This window comes from Podarcis cretensis (genome assembly GCF_951804945.1).
Source record: "Podarcis cretensis genome assembly, chromosome: 3".
NCBI classification, from domain to species: domain Eukaryota; kingdom Metazoa; phylum Chordata; class Lepidosauria; order Squamata; family Lacertidae; genus Podarcis; species Podarcis cretensis.
Window position 1 is genome coordinate 63,390,627 of NC_137172.1, and position 22,311 is coordinate 63,412,937.

The window sequence follows — 22,311 nt, forward strand, 5'->3', positions numbered from 1 at the left end:
CGATATGGCGTGGGGGGGGGGGGGAGGAGATCCTGCTTAGCTTTTTACCTTTAAGTGGGAAGACAGTGGCAGTGGGGTGGTAGGAAAGACTGCTCTTCCCTACCCTTCTGCCACCAGCCCATTGGCTTAAAGGAGAAGTGTGAACCACCTCAAACAGCTCCTTTGCAAAGGGCTCTAATCCCCTCATTAGCCTAGGAGTGGGAATTAACTCCTGCTGACTTGTCTGTGCAGTACTATTCACTACGCGAACAGGGTGTGTGGCCAATGCAATATTAAACCCTGTCCTCCTGCACATCAGAGACATTAGCCGATGGGTGTGCATAATTTGGGGGAAATGGCCTCTTGGGCTAATGTCTCTGATGGCATCAGCTGATGTGCAGGAGGACAGGGTTTAATATTGCATTGGCCACACACAAGTTCTCCAGAAAACAGCACACAGAAGTGTAAACGTTCCCACTCATGTCGTGGCACTTATTTATTTATTTATTTATTTATTTATTTACAAAATTGATTAACTTCTCAACACAAAAAAGAGGTGCACAAAATGTTGCACAGAAAACCTTTGTTCAACACAGCAGCTTAAATGTTCAATTCATAAATCTGCATTGAACAACGAAATCAAAATAAAAGGTTGATATCACCACTCCAGGAAGTCTTGTCTGATTAAGAATGCCTTTGACATGCGCAGGAACGCACAACCTTTGGCACCTGTTTAATATCAAGTGGGAGCACATTCCACATTTGTAGTCCATATTCTTACAAACAATTTAAAAGTTCTATGTCCTAGATAGGCATGCCAAAGGCACATACTCTTTCAGTTGTTTGACTTACATTGGTAACAGTAGTTATTATAAGGTGTACATAAGTAATGCTCTTATGCTACATAACACTGCTCTTATGAAATTAAACCTAAGAGGAGGCCTTTAAATTTTGCTCCAGTCCCTGCTGAAATCTGAAATGGCACCCCTAAGTGCAATAACTTTGGGTGCATCCACATGACAGTTTAATATGGCCGCACGATGGTCTCCTCATCCAAATACTAAACTGCACTTTTTGCTGTTGAATCTGCATCCCACCTCCATCCTTGCATAACCTGAAAAGCGAGGGAAGTCCCGCATAAATTTGTACTTTGCCCGACTATAGATATGCATGTAAATTGCTGGGTGCTCTCTGTCACCACACCCGCTTCTTTCATTTGCTTTTTGCCTGTGCACAATGCAGTCATTTTATTTATAGCAGCCCAAAGGAAAGGACTCTGCCCGTTTGCAGGAGTTGCTGAAGGCACATCTACATTAAAAGTTTATTTTTGATACGCCTGCTTTGTGCAGATCTGCTCATGAGGAAGACAAGTATATTGTAAATATCAGTATCAAGCTGAACTACTTCTGCATACATAGAATTGGCAACACTCACCAATTCAGATATAGGGTGCCCACTCAGTAACTCATAGCTGCTCCTTGTGAGCTTGTGAAAAGACTGTTCATTGTCTTTTCATGCATCCCTTTTGCACAAAACGGAAGCAATTGTTGCAAATTGCTTTGAGTTTGTTTTTTAGAGTGACAAATAAATAAATAATTTAAATAATAAAAACATTGGCTCATTGATATAACCTGGCAAAACAGCCCAAAGATGTTCCTTTATGCGCTCTCTCTCTCTTGTGTGTGTCTCTGTGTGTGTGTGTGTGTGTTGAAGAGAGGTACACACTCGGAGGAGGAGATGGAGGGCAAATTTGGATTATTACCACAATCATCCAAACATTACCACAGAACTGGCACTACAAATGGGGCTAGGAGGAAGGAATGGCAGCTGCCCTAGAGTGGGAAGGAGTGAATGACATTCCCATCACAGCAGATCAGGAATGACAAAATCTATATTTTGGGGTAAAAACTTTAAAGCCAAAGAAGGCTGGAGTGCTTACCTACAGTTTGCCAATGTGCACAGGAAAAAAAAGCATTCCTTTTCAGGGAAATGTGCATAAAATTTATGATTTGATCTTCCTGTACGGTGCATTCCCTAGCTATGAAAAGGTACGAATGCATAGTCACAGAAATAGCTTGAGACATGCTTGAGAAACAACACTGAAGGGTGGGGAAGTGGAAACTGAGTGCAGAAACCTCTCCATCAAGGAAGAATACCTTATGTGGGTGGGAAACAGCTTTACACATATCCAAGGCTGGAAATTTAAACTGCTCATGTGTGGACACTCTTGCTCAATTTAAACTGCTCATGTGTGGACACTCTTGCTCAAATCTGCATGCAGACTCATTGGATCATAACAAAAAAAAATCCTTCCAGTAGCACCTTAAAGACCAACTAAGTTAGTTCTTGGTATGAGCTTTCGTGTGCATGCACACTTCTTCAGATGTGTATCTGAAGAAGTGTGCATGCACACGAAAGCTCATACCAAGAACTAACTTAGTTGGTCTTTAAGGTGCTACTGGAAGGAATTTTTTTTGTTTTGACTATGGCAGACCAACACGGCTACCTATCTGTCATTGGATCATGTGTAACATAATGCCCCTGTATGGATGCACCCATTTAGCTCCTAAATTAAGTGTTGGCAGGATTTTCCTTGTGCCCTCCTTTCGCCAAATGTAGATATGGACGCAGTATTCTGTAGCAGATGATTCAGATCAAACTTACCTGGCAGCTGAAGTGGGAATCAAAGGTCATTGCAAGGCCTGCTCTCAATCATGTTGGACAGGTGCAGACTGCAGGAGACCCCAGAGGGCAGCCCCTGCCATTTCCTCCCTAGGTGTGGGAGGACACCAGAATTTACCACGGATACTATACCTGTATAGTGAGCAGAAAATCAATGTATTCACTAAGAGGGAGCATGGCAGTGAGGGTGGGGTGGGGACTGCTGAAGAGGCAGCAGATCCAGCCTCCAAGGAGTGTGGGCAAAGCATTTGTCGGAGGATGGATGTGCTGCTGTTGTGAAGCCTGCTGCCCCAGGTAGCCGCCTCATCTTGCCTTATAGGTGGGCCGGCTCTGCCTAGCTATCACCCCAGCAACTGTTTTTCTCTCCTGGAGAGAAGAGATATGAGTATATTTTTCTCAAACTGGGGGAAGGAGCAGCTTGAGTACATATTTTTAGTGGGAAATCCACAGAGGAAAAAGAGTTAAGAAGGTCACCCCTCTGTGACATTTGCAGCCTCAGTTGGCTTCATGTTACAGATGACTAAATATAGTTCAGTACATCCTTTGATTGCAAGGTTCCTGGCATGGGGACTAAAATGTCAGTTCTGAGTTCTAAGTTACTGTGGCCCCAAATGAATGTTACCTAATAGCAGTGAGTGAATTTTTGAGGGCACTTATTGGAAGGAAAATCAGCCCACACCTGCCTTGTCTCTCTCTGTTGGCTTTCTTCCTTGACACACACAATCAATCCAAGAGATTGCTTTATAATGAATCATACCATTGGCCCATCTAACTCAGTACAATCTACACTGATTGGTATATGCAGGGTTTTTTTTTTTTTTTAAACGCATTACTTATGTAGAGAATTGCATTGAGAAATTTGGAGAAGTGTGAACTTTGAAAGATGGCTCTGTTTCAGTTCACATGTGGTTTTGGAAAGTGTGAATTGGGTGGGTTTGTGTTAAATGTGAACTGGATAGAACTGCAGCTTATTTACATATAGCACCAAAGCCTGGGATTCTGGTGCAGCAGTCACTGCATTCCAGTAGCGTAGAGGGGGTTGCAGGTGCCTGGGGCAGGCAAGCCACCACTACCAGAGTGATCCACCACCGGAGCAAAGCCAGGCTGTGCTGCCCCACTTGCCTGCTGATGCAGGGGGGAGCCCAGCAGGCTGACACAGGCCTTGGTGGGCAAATCACCCTGATGCCCATGGAGAGGAGCGCCAGGCTGAGCAAGGCTGCACCTTCGCCTGCCTCCCACTGTCCGTGCCTACTCACTATGGGCCTGGGATGCTCCCACCGTCACACAAGGAGTGTGGTCTGCAGAGCGAGGAGCAAGCCAGCGCTTGCCAGGCAGCCATTCAGTGAGGGGGCTGGCCTCGGCGCAGGCCAGCCCTTGGAAGCACAAGGAAGGTGGATGGAGTTCTCTGCCCAGCCTGTGCAGAGCCTCCATGGTTGCCAGCCTCTACTGGGGACGCAGCAGTGAGGCCCGTATAGGCCAGGCTCTGGGCCCAGAGACCTCTGGCGGCAGGTCAGCAGGCAGGCAGGCAAGGATGAGGAGCCTGGGATGGGGCCTTGGTGGCAGTGGCATCCCCAAAACTGGATGCTCTGTCACCTTTGCCAGGGCATGATGGAGATCCCTGTGGAAGCCAGTGTCGGGGTGGGTGGGTGTGCGCGCCGGGTTGCACCCCCTCAGAATTTTGCACCCAGGGCCACTGGCCCCCATGCCACCCCCCCCCCCCATGTATCTGCAAGTACAGTAGCTCATTATTTTCCATTGTCACAAAATTAACTTGAAGGAATGGGAAGGAAAGAAGCTGTAGGTTGGACACCTTTAAAAACTTGGTTTCCAAGGTTTGTGATTTGTACTTCTTCAAATACAGTGGTGGTGGGTGGGGTACTTCTAGTCTTGAAAGCATGTGGAAAAGCTTACTTTAATTGACTGCAAATTTGTATTCTTGTCGGGTGTATTCCAATAGAGAACAGCCAAAAGCAAGTCTGAGTAACCATTGACAACTCCAGTTTGCTGTACATCAACATGAGTCTTTATAGACTTTGGGTGGTTAACACGCAAATAATTAGTTCCTCTATGAAACAAAAAATATGCTTAACAAGGCTCAAAATATTTCCCTCTGCCCATTTTATTTTGCCTGTATCCACAACATCATCCAAGCGAAAGGCTATGAAAGTCAGGCCCCTGCCAGAAGGGGTTTCTTTAATTAGAAAAAAAGATAAACCATTTAAGTAGAAGAATATCATAAGCAGCGTACTTATTATTATTATTTATTAATTCTCTTGCCAGCTTTTCGCCATCAGGTTCCTGGGAGTATTACTGCAATTTAAAAATACAATATTAAAAACAGTTTAAAGCAAACTTTAATAAAAACTTATAATGAACTTATTAACTATTTTAAGCTTATATTTTATTGAAATGGAATCTGACTTTCCCAATTCACTAGGGATTACTGGAACAGCTCTACAGCGTCCAAGAGTATTGGATTTCAGAAGTGGCTTCTAGGGTGGGGTGGAGGTGTGGAACTGCTCTGTTAGGTGGCAGGTGAGTTAGCAGAGAGGCTGGTATGGAGTTCCAGATTGGCTCTGTTAGTGTATTTGCCACATGCAATCTCCCCAGTGCCCCACCCCTCTCCCTCCATGAGACCTCTGGGTTATTTGCCTGTGATCTGGTTCAGATACTTGCAAGCCTTTTGCCTGGATAAATCTTAAAGGCATGATTCAGTACTAGTCACATACAGGGTTTTACATTTGGTTTCCTTTTCCTTACTCAGTAGAAAGGTATTCTGAGCCCATCAATTCCTTGTCTTCATTCTGGGATTGCAAAAGAGGGAAACGGTATCAGTGATTACATCATGTAGACTGAGTCATGTGGTCCAATTACATTGAAACATGTATTTAAGACTTAAATAGTTTTTTCTTTGTTTGCATATAAATAAAACCACTATTTTTTTTGGGGGGGGGGGACTTGCCCAATTATTATTAATAGTGTGAATCTTCCAATCATTTTTCATAACATATCAAGAGGCTTTTTAAAAAAACAACAAGGAAACAGCAGAACTACATACAGGTGTGGAAATGGATGACTGAGTAAATGCTGAGGGATGTTCAGGTCTCTAAACAAAAATAAGTAATATTGAGCAGTAAAATCAAGACCGTGTGAAGAGTTGTCAATCAAGCCCCAAAGAACCCAAAATCTCATCACACTCTTAAGTCACTTGAAATTTGCTGAGGGTATTTGTGGGACCATTTAATTTTTCCCCCTACCTCATGTAGCAATTGTTATGTGCTGTGCCAGATGCTGTATATTTTTACAAGGATGCTGTGGACCACCTGAATGATGTTCAGTTTGGCAACCCCTGTTCTAAGTAGTTAATGCAAATAAATAAACAGTAATCTGGATGTCCCTTGGAAAAGCTGACAGGGCCAGTTCTAAAGGCTGGCAAGCTAGCAATTTCAGTCAGTCTGTTTTGTGGTACAGTTAAATGCCAATTTAATTCAACTCAAGGGTAGAAATATTTCTGTCTCAGGCACTAAAACAGACACACTGTGTGTGTGTGAGAGAGAGAGAGAGAGAGAGAAAGAGACCTAAAGGTAAAGGTAAAAGGACCCCTGACCATTAGGTGCAGTTGTGGCCGACTCTGGGGTTGCAGTGCTCATCTCGCTTTATTGGCCGAGGGAGCCGGCGTACAGCTTCCAGGTCATGTGGCCAGCATGACTAAGCCGCTTCTGGCGAACCACAGCAGCGCACAGAAATGCCGTTTACCTTCCCACCAGAGCAGTACCTAATTATCTACTTGCGGTTTGACAGGCTTTCAACTGCTAGGTTGGCAGGAGCAGGGACCGAGCAACAGGAGCTCACCCCGTTGCGGGATTCGAACCGCCGACCTTCTGATCGGTAAGTCCTAGGCTCTGTGGCCAGCTAATATATATAGTTTATACTTCTTCAGATGACTGTCATCATTTCACTGCTTGCTTTGGTGTTGTTTAGTTGTTTAGTCATGTCTGACTCTTCGTGACCCCATGGACCAGAGCACACCAGGCTAGCTAGGTATGGGCAAATCTGTCAGTTTTGTTTCTCTTGGTTTCTCATTTTTCCAATGTTATGTTCAGTTGTCTGTATTTCTGCATCAGTCATCAGTATGTTTTTTAAAGTCTTCATGGTAATACACCAATTTGTAGGGCATATTTCTCCCAAGGTATAAACTAGTTGCCTAATACAGATTTTTGTAAAGCAAGTTTCCCTTAAGATGCCCAATTGTATGTTTGTTACCTTTAAATGCAAACTGAATCAATTTCCCCTCCCATTCCTACTGCTTGCTAAACTCTTTTACCTGCCATCAGGTCTGCCTTAGATCCTCCCATCTCTAGCATTTCACCAATTAAAGGGCCAGTATAATTGTTTAATTGTACATTACATTGAAATGGAAAGTGGTTCTGTATGTGTATTGCTAAAGGGACATGGAAAATTCCATTGAAGTTAAGATCTCTCTGACTACCTAACAGGGTGATAATTAACTGTTGATGTATCTCTGCTGCTCTCTCACATGATCTTTAACTTAGATCACATGGGGGGGTTATTCAGTTGCAAATCTCCCTTTTGAGGGAGTTGTCTTTGTTCTCAAGCCGCTGTAGAGGAAAGGTGTGCAAATCATGCCTCTCCAGGGACTCAACTACATAAGTTTTTTTGTCTTTTTAAAAGCTTTTAAAATGCATTATGGGACGCGGGTGGCACTGTGAGCAATATTAAGACTGATAACCGAAAACAACCACCAGGTAGTTATGGATATTGACTGGAATTATAAAAGAGCAAAGAAAGGGACGCGGGTGGCGCTGCGGTCTAAACCACCGAGCCTCTTGGGCTTGCAGATTAGAAGGTCAGTGGTTCGAGTCCCTGCGACGGGGTGAGCTCCCGTTGCTCGGTCCCTGCTCCTGCCAACCTAGCAGTTCAAAAGCACGTCAAAGTGCAAGTAGATAAATAGATACCGCTCCGGCGCAAAGGTAAACGGCGTTTCCGTGCACTTCTCTGGTTTTGGCAGAAGCGGCTTAGTCATGCTGGCAACATGACCCAGAAAAACTGTCTGCAGACAAAAGTCGGCTTCCTCGGCAAGTAAAGCGAGATGAGCGCCACAACCCTAGAGTCGTTCGCGACTGGACTTAACTGTCAGGGGTCCTTTACCTTTACCTTTTAAAAATCCATTTAAATGCAGATGGCACTGTAGAGTTCCGTCTTTCAGTAAAGTGATTTTTCATTATGAGGTTTACAACGCGTTTTTCCTGAAACTTTTTTTTTACGTGTCTAGATCCAGCCAAGGAAGAACGGCTTCAGGCTGGAATGCAGGCCAACGGAGTCTGTGTGTGGAGGTTTTAGGTCTATTTGGGGTAATTTTATATTTGTATGAATCTGAACCTATGCTTAGATAACTATATGATTTTATGCAACTATTTGGATGTAACATACTGTATTTGTTATTTTGTCTGTTCAAAGAAGGTTCTGTTAGTAAAGCTTTGGAGCCATATTTTGGTCTGGACAATTTTTATTCCAAGAGGAGTCAGTTTTTATGCATCCTATTTTATGCAGTTTTTATGCAACACAGCAGGGCAATGGGTGCGGCAGTAGCTCTCTGAGCAGATCTCACCACTGCTGTAAACGAACATTGCTGTGCATATGTCACTAGTGAAAACTCCCTGAGATATTTTGATCTCTAAAATCAAAGTATCAAAATGTTGCCATGGTTAAGGAATTCAGGGTATACAAAGATGACTTTTGCAAGCCAAGGTGGCAGAGATTTAAGCAAGCGCTTTATTTTTCCACTGAAATTACTGGGATTAAAAGTTTCAAAGTATAGGTGGGTTGTATTCCCTGTTTGTATACTCAGGACAGTTATTTAAATCCTGTTTTCATTTCTTTAAAAAAATGTGATTCAGAACTTTATAAAAGAGCTGACAAACTCTAAAACACACATATACACACACTAAAATGGTTGTTAATTGCTGTGGTATTCCACTCAGGAATGTTAATTTTTATTAGTAAATCAGAGACAGTACCAATGTCCCCCAGTATTGTCTATTAGACCTGGTTATCCAAACCAAACTTTCAATTTTGTTCATACTCAACTCCTATCCTAGCCTTTAAACACTATGTGTTTGTGGTTTTTCTTTAAAGTCATTCAGTCTTTACTGGTTCCTCATCACGAATCTCAGGTCTGCCTTATCAACTTCTGCAAGCTTAAGGTAAAGACACCTCCTATCGAAGTTCATAGCACCACTATGTATCATCAGACAGGATGGAATTTCCCCTCCTCCCAATGTATTTTGGTCACGTCAGGGTGGGAGTACTAGAAATCATATATGAGAGAAATGAGGTGGGGAAACACGCTGGAAGCCCTTTGAGAGAAATATAGTGGTTGACAAGGTTTTCCCCCTGGTTAAGCATTGAGGAGGTTTTGAGTGGGCGGGAGCATATGTGGTCACAGAAGCATTTTAAAAATAACTAGAGAATTCTGAGGTGGGCTAATTGTTGGTGTGGGGGCACAATGTGGTCTGTCTGACTCTGAACTTTCTCTAAAAATAGCCACATTGATCAGTCTCACCTACTGCCTCATTGCCTGGCTTGCTGTTTTATCAGCTGCTTCTGACATAATGCCCAGAATAGGAATTTGTGCATCATGTGAAAGATTCTGGGATACATTTTGCATTAAATGAGTCCTGTGTTGAAAGTTCTGGGTGGAAGTTTTTTGGCACATTTGCAGGGGTGTTAGGGGGGATTAAATTGGGGGTAGGGTGAAGAAGTAAAAAAAAAAAAAATGGGTAGACATGATAATGATAATAATTTATTATTTCCCCAGCCACTCCAGCCAGCTTTCAACAGAACATTAAACATGAGGAAATTCTTTAAAATTTTGAGGGTGGGGAACTTTACATTTGTAAGAATCAGCACAGAAGAGACTTCTTTTTTCTCCTTTTGTTCTTTTTCAAAACATCCCCCCCCCCCAAAGGAAAGTGGTGGAGGTGCTCCTATGGTAATTCCAGTTGTGAATGTATTGTGGAAGCGGTACGGCTCATGCTCAGAGGCTTCTCACATGGTGTCATGTTTATCCAAATTCCAGCCTGTGTACTTTTCCTTCATTTACTCTGGATTTACCCATTCCACAGAAAATTCACCGAGTGGAGCTAACCTTGTCAACATCCAGTCACTGGTGGTATGGAAACTTGTTTGTGGGATTTTGTGTGTGGTGGTGTTTTGGTGGCTAGCTTCTACCACCAAATCCCTACTTCCATTGGTTCCTCATCTGAGCACAACCTAGCCATTTTGTTTAGAGCAGCCCATATAATGCCAAGTACCTATTTCCACTGGTCGCCACATGCTGGAGGTATATCCGCATTTCAACAACCTGGTTCAGAGTACGATTCTGTTGAGTAGAAAGGCAATATGTGGAGGTCTGGAGCAAACCACCCCCGTGATGAGTCAGAACAAGAGAGAAAGCAGTGTGGGGGTTGGTAGAGTCCCTACTCTGCATAAATCACAGGTATTAACATAAAAGCTTCACCATTCTAATAAGCGGAGGGCAGACTGGATCCATTTATGAAAAGAGCCCTAAACTCATCAGAGTAAGGGCTCACCAGGTGGTCTCTGAAGGCAAGACTCAGCCTGGTTCTGTTCTGAAAACGCTTGGGCACCTAGAGGAGGTAGAGAAAGAATGTGTGCTTTTGTTGTTAATGGCATTGAGGGCCTATGGGTTATTCTTAGGTTTCTTGGCTGTTACCTTCCTAAGCCCACAAATGGAAACTGATAACCCACCTCCCAAAAAAGCCCAACCTCTATTTTCTCTAATGTGAAATGTGGTAACTAACGTCTGGTAATAGTGCTCATGCACTCTTGTCCACTTCTGGTGAAAAGCTTTTTTAAAAAATAATAATAATCATATAGGTAAAGGTAAAGGTACCCCTGCCCATACGGGCCAGTCTTGCCAGACTCTAGGGTTGTGCGCTCATCTCACTCTATAGGCCAGGAGCCAGCGCTGTCCGCAGACATTTCCGGGTCACGTGGCCAGCGTGACAAGCTGCATCTGGCGAGCCAGTGTAGCACACGGAACGCCGTTTACCTTCCCGCTGGTAAGCGGTCCCTATTTATCCACTTGCACCTGGGGCTGCTTTCGAACTGCTAGGTTGGCAGGCGCTGGGACCGAACGACGGGAGCGCACCCCGCCGCAGGGATTCGAACCGCCGACCATGCGATCGGCAAGTCCTAGGCGCTGAGGTTTTACCCACAGCGCCACCCTCGTCCCATTTAATAATCATATAGAGAGGTATAAAAATACCTCCATGCTTGTCCAGAGTGGAAAACATTAGTGGAGGGAGCAAGAGAAATGATGGGGATGGGGGACAAAATACATTCCATCAAGGTATTTGCATGAATACATTCCATCAAGGTGTGCCCATTAGTGTGGATGACAAATGACTGGATAATAAAAAAAGGTAAAGAACCCCTGACTGTTAAGTCCAGTCACGAATGACTCTGGGGTTGCGGTGCTCATCTCGCTTTACTGGCCAAGGGAGCCGATGTTTGTTCGCAGACAGTTTTTCTGGGTCATGTGGCCAGCATGACTAAGCCACTTCTGGTGAAACCAGAGCAGCGCACGGAAATATATCAAATTAAGTATATGTAGAGGCTAGCGTGTCAGGCATGCACACATAGACCTGAATGGCCCATCTGCAAGATACAGCCCCTGCCTGGATGCTAATATGCCAACCATGCACACTTACATAAGGGATCCAATGATTCATTTGTGGTATGTTGGGAAGAATTCAACTAAGGCGACTGTTCCGCGAAGGCAAGCATTTTGGTTTGCCAGACAGAATGATTCCCACTCTCCTCCTCCTCCAGGCTTTCTAGCAAATCCCCCAGTCAATTTTGGGTGGTGGGGGTGGTGCATGGAGGGAGCAGCAATGAGAAAGTTCCATTGCTCATGTGGAAGTCCTTGCACAGGGCGTCTGCTGATGGTACACAGTTCAGGGGTCAGCAAGCTTTTTCAGCAGGGGGCCAGTCCACTGTCTCTCAGACCTTGTGGGGGGCCGGACTATATGGGGGGGGGGGAAATGAATGAATTCCTATGCCCCACAAATAACCCAGAGATACATTTTAAATAAAAGCACACATTCTACTCATGTAAAAACACACTGACTCCCGGCCCTTCCGCGGGCAGGAATTAAAAGTTGATTGGGCCGGATCCAGCCCCCAGGCCTTAGTTTGCCTACCCATGCATTAGCTGAATCCTGCCAAAATCTCCTAGTGAACTCCAATATTATCATGCCCCACTATGCCTCTAAGAAAGGATGGGGGTGGCGGCTGTCCCTACTGCCCTACTGTGGGCAGCCACACACCCACAATGACCAACAACAATCCACCTGGAATACTGTTAGATTATAACAGCACATCCTTCCTCAGAGGCATTGTGGGATACAATTGCTCAATAAATCATTAGAAGTGTCACACCACTTTTCCTGCAGTGACCAAAAATAGCCTTAAAGGAGGTGGGGAGAGGGAGATAGCTCTGTTTCTTACTACTACTGAATTGGATTTGTTACCCACCCTTCAGCAGAAGATGCTACAGCAATATCAAATATAGCATTAAAAACAGTTTAAAACAAATGAAATTCTCTGCCCTTGAGTTTAAAGGATTTTAAACTGCCCCCTCAAAAGGGGGGGGGGGCAGAAGGTGGGGAGGTACTTTTGGCTCTTGCACAAGTAAGTTGACTTACAAATATTCCAGAAACACAGACTCAAATAACAAAACTATGGTATTAATACATTAACATTTCCGACCAAAGGAAACTGCAGGATGTCTGATAAACTCCTTCAATCTTCTTTATTCACTCTTCTTCTGAACAATGCATCATGCACACTCCACGTGGAGCTGATAGCTCATGTGAAGATTACAAATGGCAAAAGAGCTGGAAGAAGATAGGAAAGAACCCTGGAAACTACAGACTTATTTTAAAAAGTTTGGAAAGTGGTGGTAATGGAAAAGCTGCTGCATCATATTGCTAATTCTATAGGGAAGAAGATATTGTGTCAATGATAGGAATACTTTTCACAGCTAGGGATGTGTGAATTGACCCCTGTCCTTAGATTCAGTTTTGACTTACTGATAGAATGTAAACAATTGCCAATTTAATAGATTTCAACAACAATAACAAGAAGAACAGCAAATTATTGGGTTATATCTGGTGCTCCATAAGCATAGTTCTGCTAGTGCACCACATTTCCTGTTTCTTCTCCTGTAAACACCGCCCCCCCAAATCTGCACCACCCAGAGCTGATTTTTAGGGTGCACAGAGGGTGGGAGAGTGGAAGAAACAGGAGAAGAAGAGGAACCTATGCTCTGTGCATGGATGTCCGCTGCATTTGCGGAAATGCAGTATTGGATATGATCCATTGTTTTTGTTATTCATTTATTATTAGTAGTAGAGACTGTGCCCCTGTCCACTTTGCTCCCTGCTCCCACGAACCTCCTCTCCCTCACCAATCCCCTCCACCTCCATTTATGCCTAGCCAAACCCCTTCCCTTTAAAAAGGTAAAGAACCCCTGACAGTTAAGTCCAGTCACGAAAGACTCTGAGGTTGCGGCTCTCATCTCGCTTTACTGGCCAAGGGAGCCGGCGTTTGTCCTCAGACAGTTTTTATGGGTCATGTGGCAGCATGACTAAGCCGCTTCTGGCAAACCAGAGCAGCGCATGGAAATGCCGTTTACCTTCCCACCAGAGCAGTACCTATTTATCTACTTGCACTTTGACGTGCTTTCGAACTGCTAGGTTGGCAGAAGCAGGGACCGAGCAACGGGAGCTCACCCCGTCACTGGGATTCGAACCACTAACCTTCCGATTGGCAAGCCCTACCCACATCTCTTCCCTTTACACCTCACCAAAACCCCCCCACTCTGATCTCACCATAGCTCCATGGCTTGCCTGGGCTGCCCACCTGCTTCCCTCTATCCTGTTCCTCCTCCTTAGCCTTGCCTGGACCACTCACCTGACCTGCCTGGCCACCTGCATCTCTGTCTTCCAGATCTCTCCTCCTCACATCACCTGGGCCTGCATCTCCATGCTCCAGATCCTTCCTCCTCTCTTCTTCTCAACTTGTCAGGGCCTCCTGTCCAATAGCTCAGCTGTTAATAGCAGCTGTCTGAAACCAGGTGAACTGCAGCATGATGGCATCCTTACTATTTTGTATATTAGAGAGAGAGAAATTAATGTTATACAGTCATACCTTGGTTTTCGAACGGCTTGGTTCTCGAACGTTTTGGCTCCTGAACGCTGCAAACCTGGAAGTGAGTGTTCTGATTTGCGAACTATTTTTGGAAGCAGGACATCAGACGGCACTTCCACGGCTCCTGATTGGCTGCAGAAGTTTCCTGCAGCCAATCAGAAGCCACGCTTTGGTTTTCGAATGTTTTGGAAGTCAAATGGACTTCGGGAACAGATTCCGTTCAACTTCCAAGGTACGACTGTAATTGTATTTCATATTCCTAAACATTCCTTTTATGAGCCCAGGGTGGTTAGCAATAAAACATCATTAAAACAAAATTTAAACAATGATATATGATCCAATACAACAGACAGCATTAAATTACATAATGGACCCAGCAGTTTGTTGTTGTTCCTCCTTCTCCTTCTTTCTCATTTCCCCCCTTTATCTCTCCCTTAACTTTTCTCCTTCAACAGTGTATGAGAATCCCCATACCATACATAAATGTGCCTTGGGAGTTTTATTGTCCCTCCTTGAATATCCTAAGTAAGCATGGTGACTAGGTGTGTGTGTGTGTGGGGGGGTCCAGTACAAATCAAGCTGTGCAGGGGCCCCGCTGTTGTCATAGCTCCCTGCCTCTGCCACTTCTCCTTCTCTTTATGGCAACAGTGGCTCTTGGACCAGGATGTGACCTAGTTGTGGGTCTTGACTTACCTATTCAATACGGTGCTTTACAGCATTTCCATTACAGAGGTGGAAAAAGCAAGAAAACAAAAGGCAAACAAACGCCGACACACCTTTTGTATCATGTGCAAAAGTCTCTCCAAAGTGTCATCTTCCAATCTAAAAATCATTGTTAGTGTCACTTCTTGTAGAACATGTAACTTTTTTTATGTTGCTTGCTTTTGAAATCATCAAACCACCATCTCAACAGAGATCAGCGGTCAACAGCAGCTGGGAATGTCAGAGAATTCTGGCAAAAAATGGGAATGGATATTGGCGATGCTCACTTACTTGTCGCTTGTCTGGAATGGAACTCAATCCAGCGAATACAATTGGTATGTGTGGTTGTTTTCAGTCTGCAAATGATATGCAGTCTATGTCTTCCATTTGCATTGCATTCCTTTCCATTGAAATTAATGGTGTGGAATAATATGGTTACATAATTAATTATATAAAATTCCAACACAGCGGACAGTGGGATGAATATTTTGTTGTTGGAAGCTAAGCTGCAGCAGAATGTGACCAACACAGATCTGAATGGAAATCGAAGCTTACTTACACACCTAACAGCAGCCAAAATGAAATAATCAATAATCTCTCTCACCTTATTTATTTACCAAAGCTCAGGGCTGTCCACATTTCCCTACATTAGGTGACTTGCCTAAGGACAGCAAAGGGATTTCCTGGCTAAGCACCCATTTGAACCCATATCTCTTTCACCCAAAGTCAAGGACACTATCCATTACACCATAGCTGCTCTTTTTAAAGTGCTGGGATGACTGTAACTGTGATTCATTCATTCATTCATTAGTTCAAACAACTTCAGTTTAAAATTCCAGCTATTCTTGAAATCTATTCAATCACTTTCTGTTTTGTTCTTGTCTCAGGGGGTTGTAGGGCCTCCCATTGAAGACCTTTCAGCGAGAATTTATGAATGGGGATGTGAGGAAAGGAAAGTCTTTTGGTTTTTTTCTTCTCTCAGGATGAGTTTTGACCTATTGCCGTGGCTCCTTTGTAGTGGGTCTGAGAAAACCCTGCTAGTCTGCATTAGCGAGTCAGTCAGTAGCAGCTGACTTGAGTGTCTGCAGGAAGTGTGCAGCCATGACAAGGCTGGAAAGTACAGAATGAACAGAATAAGTGGCAACATTTTTTTTTTTTTTAAGGCAGGAAAAAAGTCTGTATAACTGGCATCGTGTGTATCTGTGTGTCACAAGATCAGAAAATCCAGTGACATTCAGTATTTCTTGCATAACCATCTGAGCACTAGACTTTGTAATATCACTTAAGGGATTATAAGGAAAAGAGCACTGATTCATTCAGTAGAATCATATCCCTTATGCTAAGAGATGAGACACGTTTGACAAGAACGTTTTCTACTCTGAAACATTGCAGATTCACTGGATGTAGCAGATAGCCCTGATTTCAAAAGCTTCATCCATTCCAAAACTATTTCCTTGTTTTTTGAAAATTTGATCTGGAACAGATGAATTTGGGGTGGTTTAAAGACTCAGATTGTATAGCTTTTCTTTTTCAGTTTGAATGAATGATGTGGCATTGTGCTTGAACCTAGAAAAAAGAGAAACAAACATATTTATATCCTGCTACTCAAAATACGGGTGGCGCTGTGGGTAAAATACAGACGTGGGTGGCACTGTGGGTAAAACCTCAGTGCCTAGGACTTGCCGATCGTAAGGTCGGCGGTTTTAATCCCCGCGGCGGGGTGAGCTCCCGTCGTTCGGTCCCAGCTCCTGCCCACCTAGCAGTTCGAAAGCACCCCTAAGTGCAAGTAGATAAATAGGTACCGCTTTATAGCGGGAAGGTAAACGGCGTTTCCGAGTGCGGCACTGGTGCTGGCTTGCCAGTTGCAGCTTCGTCACGCTGGCCACGTGACCCGGAAGTGTCTTTGGACGGCGCCGGCTCCCGGCCTCTAGAGCAAGATGAGCGCGCAACCCTAGAGTCGGTCACGACTGGCCCGTACGGGCAGGGGTACCTTTACCTTACTCAAAATACTACCCCCCCCCCTAGAAAAAGGCTCACAATTCAATAAAAATCCCTAAAGAAACAACAGTTAAAATACTTCAGGTAAAACAAGAAAACCTGCACAACAGCCTCAAATATCAGCATAATAAGTCATCATATAAAGCCTTTTGGAACAAAAACACCCTCCTCCCCCGGCTCCACCCAGGTTTATCTAAAAGCAGGAATAGAGGAGACTTTGCAAATGCCCCTGGGGAGAGAGCTCCACAACTGCACCCAGGCCCATGGGCTCGGGGGACTGTGTCAAACAGGTGTGATGCAGGATGTGGTTTGGATATTCCCCCCCATCTTAATTATTTCCTGTGGGTTTTCAATAGCGAAAGGTTCTAGCAATCTAAAGAAAATCACCAAGCTAAAAGGTAGAGGATACATAAGAGCATGCTTCAGAGGAAAACCCCTTGGGTTAATTACACATTTCCCCTTTGAACAGAATAATTTCTTTTTTGGGAGGACTGAATCTAGCTGCTGCTGTCCGACGAGAGCCACAGTTCTTCCGAATCCAGCATAAGCCATTTGGTTCTGCAGAAGTCCTTTCTGGTTAGGGGATCAGGCATCAAGTGGTGCAGAATAGATGTACAACATGAAGCCCAAGTTTTACAAAGAACCAAGTATCTTCCTCCTATCTCTGTTGTGAGCTAGAGGATGAGGAACTGCTTCCTCTTAAAAAGAGAGGAACTGAGTGATTTCCATCTTGAGGTTTGGGTGGTTGGTGTTCATCTTTCTAAACCTTTCCTGTCTTAGACATCATGATTTTCATGGTAATTTCAACACTGTATTTGTAAAATAGATTTAAAGAGAAGCAAAATCTGTGATACATAATTTTTTAGGTGATTTATCAACCCAATGTTTTATCACCTAGTTAACTTCTTGCTAATAAGAATAATCCTACACTTACGTTTTGCTGGGGGAGGGAAGAGATGTACCGCCATCATACTGGGAGAATGGCTACCATGTCCTACACATTATCAGCCCTGGAGGTGCTCAGGAATTCCTGAAATGGAGGGAAAATAATGCATCCCCCCATTATCCCTGGATACACCAACATCTGCCACCCCCATCAAGGGCAGGGACTACACCATATGCCATGTAGGAGGGAGCCAATCTGCCAGTAGCAGCGTACATGGTGGAGTGGACCTGCAAAGTCACCCATCCACCATCGGCATCTCTGCAGCTTACCTAGACAGACCTAAGGTGGCACAAGGTGGAAGCGAGGTTGGGGCTGTGTAGACACACCTGTGAGTGCCAAATTGGCTTCAGTGGTGCATCCTCTCAATTCCAGTCTCGCCGCTGCCCTGCCTCATCCACGTTCAGGTAAGCGGCAGTGACACTGGTGTTGGGATGGTAATGCTGCCTCACCACATTGGCTGCTGCTGCAATAAGTACAGTCCAAGCTGGAAGCCTGTCCGTCAGATCGCTGCAACCCCAAAATGCAAGAAGTGTGAAAACCAGCAGTTACAGTCACAGCTAACCTGTAGACGCTCACATGCGTACCCTTTAACTGCCCCAATTTTCCAGGGACACCCCAGAATTATAGAAGGCTTCTGATTTGATCCCAGAATGCCCCAATTTTCATTTCCAATACCACCGCCAAGCTTGGGGAGGGGGATGAGTCAGCCCTTGCCCCCAATGTTGGCATTTGCAGTGGTGCCGCACTGACACACAAATCAGCTGGCTTCTGCAAGAGCACAACACCAAAAGATACATGTCCTGATTTTCATCAGAGGAATGTTGGAGGGTATGCACACGTCCCCGGGCAAAACATCATCATCATCATCATTATTATGAATTGAATTTATATACCGCCCTGTACCTGGAGGTCTCAGGGCAGTTCACAGAATAAAATCAAAATATAAAACTACAAAATACATAATCAAAATAAAAACAGCAACTCAATAACACTCCCCCCAAAAAACCCCACATTTGAAAAGGGCATAGGATGTCAATCAAATCAACCAAAGGCCTGGTTAAAAAGGAATGTTTTTGCCTGGCGCCTAAAGGTGTATAATGAAGGTGCCAGACAAACTTCCCTGGGGAGAGCATTCCACAGATGGGGAGCCACAGCAGAAAAGACCCGTTCTTGTGTCACCACCCTCCAGACCTCTCGAGGAGGAGGCACACAAAGAAGGGCCTCAGAAGATGATCTCAGGGTCCGGGTAGCTTCATCTGGAAAGAAGTGGTCCTTGAGGTATTGCGGTCCTGAGCCCTTTAAGGCTTTATAGGTCAAAACCACCACTTTGAATTGGGCCCGGAAACTAATTGGTAGCCAGTGCAATCACACCCGGATTGGTGTAATAGGCTCAAACCGTCTTGCTCTGGTGAGCAACCTGGCCGCTGAGTTCTGCACCAGCTGAAGTTTCCAAACCGTCTTCAGAGGCAGCCCTATATATAACGCATTGCAGTAAACTAATCTTGAGGTTACCAGAACATAGACAACAGTAGTTAGGCTATCCCTGTGCAGATAGTGGCATAGTTGGGCCACCAGCCGAAGCTGGTGGAAGGCATTCTTGGCCACTGAAGCCCACTGAGCATCTTATCTTTCCCACTCCAGTGGGGGAAACACACCCAACTAGGTAGCACCAACAAGCAAGGGAGCTCCATGGAGGTCAATCACAATACCAAAGCTATCAGTTTGTGTTTAAGGAAAAGACACCTTTCAAATTAAATAGGCTTCACCCTCTTTAATCAGCCTCCAGCTCATATACTGATTAGGCTGTAGCTAAAAGACATTTGCTAGTGAGTATGGCCCATTGAATACAGTAGGGCTTACTTCTGAGTAAATGTCACATGATTGCAGTGCACATCTATTTCAGCTCTAAAATGTTACATTAGTAACTGTAATTGTTATAATGATCTCCATCTTGGGCCAGATTACTGAAACTTTATATAGCAATCCTCAGACAAAGGGCAGCATAGAATTTTAACAAATAATTTGAAATTAATAATCTCATAAGATATTTTTCCTTTTCCATGAGATCTCAAATCTCATGTAAAATAATCTGATTTCCTGTGGGGAGGAAATTCCAGAGTTATTAAGGAAATGTGATTATTCAGAAGACAATGTGCTGAACAGAGCTGAGGTTATTCTTGGACAGTAATGCGGTTAGATGTAGGCACTAATTATATTGTAATGCTGGGAGACAATTGAAGAAGGCTTTATTATACATTTATTTTGTTGCTTATTACCCCAAAGCCCAATTTACAAAAAATAAAACACAGTCACTATTTTTGTAAGCTTAACATACCATATGGGGCAGACCCATTTGAGGGACATTTAGCATATGCGTCGCTCAAAGACTCCTGGGAACTGTAAATTGCTCAGAGTTTTGGGAATTGTAGCTCTATGGGAAGTAAAAAACAATTGGGGGGAAGTGTCTCTGCCCTACAGAGTCAAATGAAACACAGTGAGGTCATCTGTAGCTCTGGTTGTCCTTACAGAGTCAATTAAAATAATGGGCAGTTCCACATTTGTTGTAGCCTCCTAGCCAACACACCTTTTGAACTCCAAGGCCAAACTTGCCAGTTGTTCCTTTTATCTCTTGACTCCCTACTTTAGCATTCCAAACCCCTATAATGAGAAGAACATCCTTCTTTGGTGTCATTTCTTTGGTTCTTTGGTGTCATTTCTAGAAGGCGTTGTAAGTCTTCATAGAATTGGTCAATTTCAGTTTCTTCAGCACCGGTAGTTGGTGCATAAACTTGGATTACTGTGATGTTAAAAGGTCTGCCTTGGATTTGTATTGAGATCATTCTATCATTTTTGAGATTGCACCCCAGTACAGCTTTCGCCACTCTTTTGTTGACTATGAGGGCCACTCCATTTCTTTTACGGGATTCTTGCCCGCAGTAGTAGATGTGATGGTCATCCGAACTGAATTCGCCCATTCCTGTCCATTTTAGTTCACTGATGCCCAGGATGTCAATATTCTTGCCATCTCATTTTTGACCACATCCAACTTACCAAGCTTCATGGTTCTTACATTCCAGGTTCCTATGGAGATCTGCATCGTAGAATTTGGGGAAGTATTTGGAGAATTTGTTGTTGTTTAGTCGTTTAGTCGTGTCCGACTCTTCGTGACCCCATGGACCAGAGAACGCCAGGCACTCCTGTCCTCCACTGCCCCCCGCAGCTTGGTCAGACTCATGCTGGTAACCTCGAAAACACTGTCCAACCATCTCGTCCTCTGTCGCCCCCTTCTCCTTGTGCCCTCCATCTTTCCCAACATCAGGGTCTTCTCCAGGGAGTCTTCTCTTCTCATGAGGTGGCCAAAGTACTGGAGCCTCAGCTTCACAATCTGTCCTTCCAGTGAGCACTCAGGGCTGATTTCCTTCAGAATGGAGAGGTTTGATCTTCTTGCAGTCCATGGGACTCTCAAGAGTCTCCTCCAGCACCATAATTCAAAAGCATCAATTCTTCGGCGATCAGCCTTCTTTATGGTCCAGCTCTCACTTCCATACATCACTACTGGGAAAACCATAGCTTTAACTATACGGACCTTTGTCAGCAAGGTGATGTCTCTGCTTTTTAAGATGCTGTCTAGGTTTGTCATTGCTTTTATTCCAAGAAGCAGGCGTCTTTTAATTTCGTGACTGCTGTCACCATCTGCAGTGATCATGGAGCCCAAGAAAATAAAATCTCTCACTGCCTCCATTTCTTCCCCTTCTATTTGCCAGGAGGTGATGGGACCAACGGCCATGATCTTCGTTTTTTTGATGTTGAGCTTCAGACCATATTTTGTGCTCTCCGCTTTCACCCTCATTAAAAGGTTCTTTAATTCCTCCTCACTTTCTGCCATCAAGGTTGTGTCATCTGCATATCTGAGGTTGTTGATATTTCTTCTGGCAATCTTAATTCCGGCTTGGGATTCATCCAGTCCAGCCTTTCGCATGATGATTTCTGCATATAAGTTAAATAAACAGGGAGACAATATACAGCCTTGTCGTACTCCTTTCCCAATTTTGAACCAATCAGTTGTTCCTTATCCAGTTCTAACTGTAGCTTTTGTCCCACATATAGATTTCTCAGGAGACAGATGAGGTGATCAGGCACTCCCATTTCTTTAAGAACTTGCCATAGTTTTCTGTGGTCAACACAGTCAAAAGCTTTCGCATAGTCCAGAAGTAGATGTTTTTCTGGAACTCTCTAGCTTTCTCCAAGCATGCCTTGTAGAATTTTAAGCATAACCTTGCTAGCGTGTGAAATGAGTGCAATTGTGCGGTAGTTGGAGCATTCTTTGACACTGTCCTTCTTTGGGATTGGGATGTAGACTGATCATCTCCAGTCCTCTGGCCACTGCTGAGTTTTCCAGACTTGCTGGCATATTGAGTGTAGCCCCTTAACAGCATCATCTTTTAAAATTTTAAATAGTTCAGCTAGAACATATTCACTTCCACTGGCCTTGTTATTAGCAGTGCTTTCTATGGCCCATTTGACTTCACTCTCCAGGATGTCTGGCTCAAGGTCAGCAACCACACTACCTGGGGTGTACGAGACATCCATATCTTTCTGGTATAATTCCTCTGTGTATTTTTGCCACATCTTCTTGATGTCTTCTGCTTCTGTTAGGTCCTTACCACTTTTGTCCTTTATTATGGTAATCTTTGTACAAAATGTTCCTATCGTATCTCCAATTTTCTTGAACAGATCTCTGGTTT